At 39.2% G+C, this 7,776-nt stretch overlaps 1 non-coding gene across 1 annotated transcript; it reads right to left on the reverse strand.

Moving 5' to 3' along the window:
- Nucleotides 1-7,671: 7,671 nt before the first annotated feature.
- On the reverse strand, nucleotides 7,672-7,776 carry LOC144218061 (U6 spliceosomal RNA). The gene has a single exon (XR_013331038.1). It is a non-coding gene; the product is annotated as a U6 spliceosomal RNA (small nuclear RNA).

Here is a 7,776-nt window from a genome sequence, read left to right on the forward strand (position 1 = left end):
CGCCTCTTAGTTCTCTTTGAGGGGCAGTCGACAAATCATAGGTTATACATCCCCCGAGTGACATGAGGATCATCCAATCAGGTCTGAAGAAACGGCTTTCTCTCCACCCCTTTATCTCCTCCTGGGCCGCGGGAGAGCCGTGCCAAGTCTTCCTCCACCCTCAAGGGAAAAGGAACCAATCAGTGGTAAGTAACCGCCCTTGAAGGACGCAAAGGACAACCAATGGTAAAACTAAGAGGACAGCCATTTTGCCCACTTGTAAAAAAGCCACCTTTTCCCACGAGTTGGGAGCCTGAGGTGGAGGAGTTCTGGGAGTTTCTACTGACCTGCAGATATTGGAAAGATAACCATATTTCTCCAAGGGATATTTATAGAGCTTTGTAGGAGTGAATAAACATTATCATCCTCCATGTGGAGGGAAGTGAGAAATGCTGTTAAGGGCTTGGCTCCTCCCTTTAGCGGTAACGGGTTCTAAGCCGAACACCTGGTTTCTCCAGCNTTCGGCCTACATGGGACTACACTTCCCAATGTGCTTTGCCCCCGACCCTGTGCTTTCATACTTTTACTTTTTCTGTGGCCTGACGGGAATTGTAGTTCTTGGGAGGCACCAATGGCATCTTGTTAGCCAATGAGAGGGGAAAAATATAAAAGCTATGGAGTGTGGGGCAGGGAACCAGTTGCAAGTCTGTGGCGAATCCTTTTCGCCACTCTAACAGAAGAGGAAAGGCAGAGAACGGTAGTCAGAAGAGTTTTCTCAGAACGCCTTAGAGGTTTAGATTCCTGGTATTTGAACTTTCTTACTTTCAGTTTGTCCCTTTGAAGTCACTTCCGTTTTGGGGCGGACGCGAGCCNCTTTCGGAGTGGCGTGGCGGGCAAGTCCGTAGTTTTTTGCTAGAGAGATAGGAAGTTGAACGGCATGTAATTGCATTTTAAGAAAGAGTGGGTGAAATGGGATGGCTGTAGTTTCCAAGTTCATAATGCCATTCTGCACCCCTAGCTTTCAATCCCAGAGTCCCAATTTGCTTATCTTTTGATTGTTCACTGTTAGATTGCACACATGTATTTGTGGAAGGTGCCTCTAAGGTTTTTAGCCGCTTGCGTGCCTGTAGCATGGCTTCAGGGCGTCCCTTTGACTAAAAACGGGCTTAGAAGTTCTGAGCTAACAACTTCCACTTTTACAAACACACGTCTAAACGCTGGTGGGAAGGAGATAAGCTACAGAAAGGCACAGGATTGATACTCAAAAATGGTCCATTACATTCTTTTGCTTTTTTGAATAAAGCATCAGTGTTGTGGGACCAACAGCGCATTATCTTTTGGGTGGTTTAAGTTTTTAATCTTAATTTGATTTAACATACAGTATTACATTAGTTTCAGGTGCATAATATAGATTTCTTGTTTTTTAATGCAGTTGAGATTTTCAGTATAGTTTTGCAGTTTAGTCTTCTATAGGTGATTAGTTTTATTTTTTCGTTTCGTCGTAATTTTTTTCAGTGTAAATCAAGTTAAGAAATAGTAGTTATGGCCATTATTTTATTGTTTCCGTAGCCAGAAATGATATTAAGTCCTTTAAGTACATTTTTCCTACAACAATCTGCAACTATTGTTATATGATATTTATAGTTGAAGAAATTGGTGTTCATTGACATTCTTTAAGACTTTAAGGTCTTAAGGGGCACTTGGGTGGCCCAGTCGGTTAAGTGTCTGATTTCGGTTAAGCGCCCGACTTCAGCTCAGCTCATGAGTTCGAGCTCACATCCAGCTCTGTGCTGACAGCTCAGAGCCTAGAGCCTGCTTCTGATTCTATGTCTCTCTCTGCCCCTCTTCTACTCACGATCTGTTTCTTTCTCTCAAAAATAAACACACACACACACACACACACACACACTTAAATGTGAAAGACTTTAAGGCCTTGGTCACTAAGTTTTGGAGCGGAGATTCATATCCAAGTCTCATTCCTCATCTCTTAATCACTAATCCAGTCTCTCAAGTATTTATTGATTCCCCAAGATGTGCTATAGACACATAGGCAGTGAGAAATGTAGAATTCCATTCTAGAATTCTGAAACCAGTGGTGGCAATCACTTACTTTCTTGAAGTGTCCTTTGTTAGGTACATAATATGTACTCACAGTATTTAAAAACAGGGAAATATTGAAAAGAAGGTCATCTGTGATACTATTATCCAGGGACACCACCATTAAATTTTGGTGGCTATCTTCACAGATCTCTCTATTGTAGGTACAGACATTTGTATGAATGCTCTCATCCTACCTTGCTTTTTTGTAAACCTTTTTTTTTTTTAGTTCAACAGTAGGCTGTTGATATGAGTAGATATATATTAATATCATCATTTTATTGCTGCCTAGTATTAAATTGTGTCTCTAACATGACCAAGCCCTACCTGATGGATATTTACATTATTTTTTATTAAGTTTGATTGTGGTAAAAAACATAAAATTTACCACCTTAACTATTTTTAAGTGTACAGTAGTGTTAGGTATATGCACCTTGTTATTTAACAGATACCTGGAACTTTTTCATCTTGCAAAACTGAAACTATACTTTTTGTACCAACAACTCCCCTTTCCCCTCCCACAGCCCTTGACATCCACCGTTCTACTTTGTTTCTAAGCACTTGGCTACTTTAGATACCTCTTATAAGTGAAATCACACAGTATCTGTCCTTTGTCTGCCTTACTTGACCTCTACATGGTGTCCTCAAAGGTCATCCATGTTGTAGCATAGGAAGGGATTTCCCTTTTCCTTTTTCACAGCTGAATAATATTCTGATGTATATCCTGCACTTAGCTTATCCATTCATCTGTCAATAAACATTAAGATTGCTTGTACCTTTTGACATGGGTGTGCACGTCTCTCTTCAGGATCCTGTTTTCATTTCTTTTGGATATATGCCCAGAAGTGGGATTGCTGGGTTAATTACTAACTTTTAATTTTTTTTAATGTTTTATTTATTTCTAGGAGAGAGAGAGAGAGAGACAGTGTGAGCAGGGGAGGGTCAGAGAGAGAGGGAGTCACAGACTGAAACAGGCTCCAGGCTCTGAGCTGGCAGTCAGCACAGAGCCCGACGTGGGGCTTGAACCCACGAACCGCGAGATCATGACCTAAGGGAAAGTCGGACGCTTAACCGACTAAGCCACCCAGGCGCCCCAATTACTAACTTTTAAAAGGAATACTGTTGTGAGCAACATCTTTATATGCTTGCCTGATTATCCTGTAAGTCTAACTTTTTTTTTTAAATTGCTCTTTAGAAAGGCTGTGCTCGTTTCTCTTTCTTACTAACAGTGTTTGAAAGCACCCAGTTGTTATCTTGTATTCTGTCCTATCTGATTTCGAAAAGTGATTTTTCATTACTTTGTATGTAATTGAATTCAATTGATGTTGAACATCTTTTATTGTCCATTGTTTAATCTTTTGAGTAGCCTTGTGTTATCATGGTCTCTTAATAAATTTTTTTTAATGTTTATTTATTTTGAGAAAGAGAGAACACCTGTGAGCAGGAGAGAGGGCAATGAGAGAGAGAGAGAGAGAGAGAGAGAGAGAGAGAATATTCCAAGCAGGCTCCATGATGTCAGTGCAAAGCCTGATGTGGAGCTCAAACCCATGAACCCTGAGATTGTGACCTGCGCTGAACCCAGGAGTTGGGCACTTAACCGACTGAGCAGCCCCGATGCCCCTATTCTCTTAATAATTGTAAAGGAATTACTTCTTAGGTTTTTAACTCTTTGTCATATATCTTGGAAACCTTGGTTCCCATTTTTAAATTTGTCCTTTTAACTTCTAATGCTGTTTTTCCATAACATAGTTTTAATTATTTTACTCTTGAAAACTGTCTTTTTTCCTTTAGAGTTTCTGGTTCGTGATGCTTAGAAAAGCATTTGTGATGCTTATAAATTAGATAATAAAATATAATATGTGTATATAATTTAAAATTTGTTCTTACATTTAATTTTATAATTTATATATACTTGATTTTGTTTGGACTCTGTTCTTTTTCATTGTTCTGTCTTTGACCTGTACCGTACCCATGATCTTAATTTTTGTAACTTTATAATAAGTTTGTTTCCATTCTTCTTTTTTAGGTATTTTCTTGCTATTCTCACATTTTCTGTTTTTTTAATGTTTATTTATTTATTTTGAGAGAGAGAGAGAGGCAAGGAGGGGCAGAGAGAGATGGAGAGAGAGAATCCAAGCAGGCTCCCTGCTGTCAGCACAGAGCCTGATGTGGGGCTTCAACTTACAACCGGTGAGATCATGACCTAAGCCAAAATCAAGAATCAGATGCTTAACTGACTGAACCACCCAGGTACCCCCTGTTTATTTTCTTTTAAAGGTGGTTTTTAGTATCATTTTGTCAAATATAAAATACATATCTGCAGTTTTATATTTGAGGAAAATACAAGTTTGACATTTATGTAGCTACTGAATGCTACTTAAAGACAAGTATTTCATTTCATATTAACAATACAGAAATTTTTATAGATACAGTCAAGACTTAATGGGGCCCTCAGTGCTTTATCAAAACATGTTTTTATTACAGTTGGATATAAAAGGTTACAGTTTAAGAGCATGTCCAGTTTTTAAAAATCATATAATTATTTTATTTGTTTATTTTGAGAGAGACAAGTGGGGGAGGGGCAGAGAGACAGGGAAACAGAAGATCTGAAGGGGACTCTGCATTGACAGCTGAAAGCCCGATGCGGGACTCGAACTCATGAACTATGAGATGATGACCTGAGCCAAAGTTGGTTGCTTAACTGACTGTGCCACCCAGATGTCCTTATAATCACTGGGCTTTTTTGTTTGTTTGGTGTTTTTAAGAGGATTGCATTTTTTAGGCAACTTCCAGTAGAATCTGATGACTTCTGCACGGTAATTACAACATCCCACTAAACCTCATAGCCTTTTCCAACTCCTTCAAATTCAACATGTGCCTAAGCCAATTTCTCTTCTCACTATCCTGTCATTTATTAATTTGGTCAAGAAATGTTGATTGAGCATCTGCTAAGAGAAATGCTGATTAACAGCCAAGAGGATGGGCTCTAGGCTGCCTCGATTTGATTCTGGGTTTGGCCATATACTCCTTGGGTGATCTTGTGCAGATTAGTTCACAATCTGTGCCTTAGTTTTCTTATCTATAAAATTGAGATAATAGAATACCTCCACCACAGATTATTGTGAGGAATAAATGACCTAATAAATGTAAAGCACATAAAATAGTGCCTGGCCTATAGTAAGTATTAGTTTTGTAAATAATGTTGTGTATTGACCAGGCTGATACTAGAGTGCTGAAGTAAAATTATAAATAAGACAGTTTATAGTTTTTGACTTTATAAAGGCATCCCAGTAAGGGGAGAAAGATGAAATTCAAGTAAATAGATAAAAAGAGTTGATAATTAATAGTAAGTACTTTAAGGAAACCAACTGATACTAAGGAAAATATGGGGGAGTCAATTTGGGAGCTAGTGCAGTATTCTAGTTGAGCAGTGATAGTTTGGGATAGCAATAGAACTGGAAAGAAGTGGATACATTTGAGATATCCCTTAGGGATAATTAATAATAAATGGATTTAATTTGGTGGCTAAAGGAGAGGGAGAAATCAGGAATGAACCCAAGTTGCTGATTTGAGTAACTTGCATGGTTGTATTATTACTGAAAGATTAGGCAAGGAGCACACAAGTTTGGTGGAGAAATAAGACTGGTTTTGGACAGTTAGGTTAGAAATGTCTATGAGATGTCCAAAATGTCAGGCAAGGGGCGCCTGGGTGGCTTAGTTGGTTAAGCACCCGACTTTCGCTTAGGTCATGATCTCGCGGTTCGTGGGTTTGAGCCCCGCGTCGGGCTCTGTGCTGACTGCCAGCTCAGAGCCTGGAGCCTGCTTCAGATTCTGTGTCCCCCTCTCTCTCTGACCCTCCCCTGCTCACGCTGTCTCTCTCTCTCTCTCTCCCAGAAATAAATAAAAATATTTAAAAAAAAAATGTCAGGCAAATAACTAACTACAAGAGTCTTAAACCAGAAATTATAGGGGCGCCTGGGTGGCTTAGTCGGTTAAGCGTCCGACTTTCACTTAGGTCATGTTCTTGCGGTTCGTGGGTTCGAGCCCCGCGTCGGGCTCTGTGCTGACTGCCAGCTCAGAGCCTGGAGCCTGTTTCAGTCTGTGACTCTCTCTCTCTCTCTCCTAGAAATAAATAAAACATTAAAAAAATTTTAAAAAACCCAGAAATTATAAATTGTATTAGCTATTTATAGGGCTATTGGTCTTCTAAAGGTTTTCCCTACCTCCCCCCCCCACATCTATTCTTCCAAATTTGACAAGGTATTCTTTGTAAACTAATAGCCTGCTTAAACTCTAGGAAAGCCCCTCAGTTTCTTACAGAATAAAATCTAGACTCTTTTTTTTTTTTAAGAGAGAACTTTCTTGATCTGGCTTGTTATTACTTCTTTACCACTTTTCCCAAGCATTTTATCTTTTAGCTTCACTAGATGTAGCCAAGTTGCCGTAGTACTTGGAACCATTTCCACTGACAATTTTTGTTTGTCTAGGATGAATTTTTGAAATTTAGTTACCTAGATTAACTGAACATGATCTTACATTGAACAGAAGAATTGCTTGATACTCTGAATGGGGCAGAATTTTCCACATATATGCATCCTTTCTATCTTAGAACTTTCTTGTGTGTTCTCATACCCTAATATCCTAATAGGAAGCCCTAATCTATATTTACTCTAGCCTTAATCACTCTGCAAACTATGTCCCTGATTTTCCTACTGTAACTTGAATTTGGCTTACTGTCTTTCTACTTAGGGTGACTTCTTTCTTAATTTCTTTTTCTTTCCTTCTTTCTTTCTTTTAAATTTTTTAATGTATATTTATTTTTGAGAGAGACCAATCTTGAGCGGCGGTGGGACAGATAGAGGGAGACACAGAATCCCAAGCAGGCTCCAGAGTCAGCTGTCCGCACAGAGCCCAGTGCAGGGCTCAAACCCATGAACTATGAGATCATAACCTGAGCTGAAGTTGGAGGCTTAACCGACTGAGCCACCCAGGTGCCCCAGGGTGACTTCTATATTTGCATGTACAGCCCAAGTGATATAACATGCTAGTTTCTAGTTCCTGGAATGCTGTGTCTTCTGTGAATTTTATTTCCACAGTAGTTTAGCCATAAACTCCTGCAGTCCCACTTTATATTTTCTCATCTCTAGAAGTATTCCACCTCTTAGTCTCTCTAATCGTGGCCCCCCCCGTCCTTTGAAACTTTAATACAGCAAATGATATTGAGGCTTAGTGCCAGGTACTGACTGCTCAAGGTGCATGGACTACAGCAGGAACCAAAATGGGCAAGAGTCTGTCATTATGGAGCTTATACCCTAGTGTGGAAAGACAGACAATAAGCTATATAACAATATAGCAAACTGTTGCAGGTACCTAAATCATACAGTGTTTTACAAGGTGATAAGTGCTGTCAAGAAAGAAAATGTAGGCTAGGGAAGAGATAATAAGGAGTTGCAATTCCCATTTGTTTCTTGTTTTTAAAAATTTAAACTTGTGTTCTGAAATAATTTAAGACATAAAGAGAGTCACAAGAATGGTGCCAAGACCCAGAATCACATATTGTTAACATTTTGCCACAATTATAAAATTCCTTCTCTCAGAAATATGTAACACTTCTTGAATTTGCATGGCGTCCTTGTTCAGGGGCCATGCTAATCTTCTCTATCATTCCACTTTTAGTATATGTGCTGTTGAAGCAAGCAC

Source organism: Crocuta crocuta, unplaced genomic scaffold (genome assembly GCF_008692635.1).
Source record: "Crocuta crocuta isolate KB4526 unplaced genomic scaffold, BGI_CrCroc_1.0 scaffold427, whole genome shotgun sequence".
Classification (NCBI taxonomy): Eukaryota; Metazoa; Chordata; class Mammalia; order Carnivora; family Hyaenidae; genus Crocuta; species Crocuta crocuta.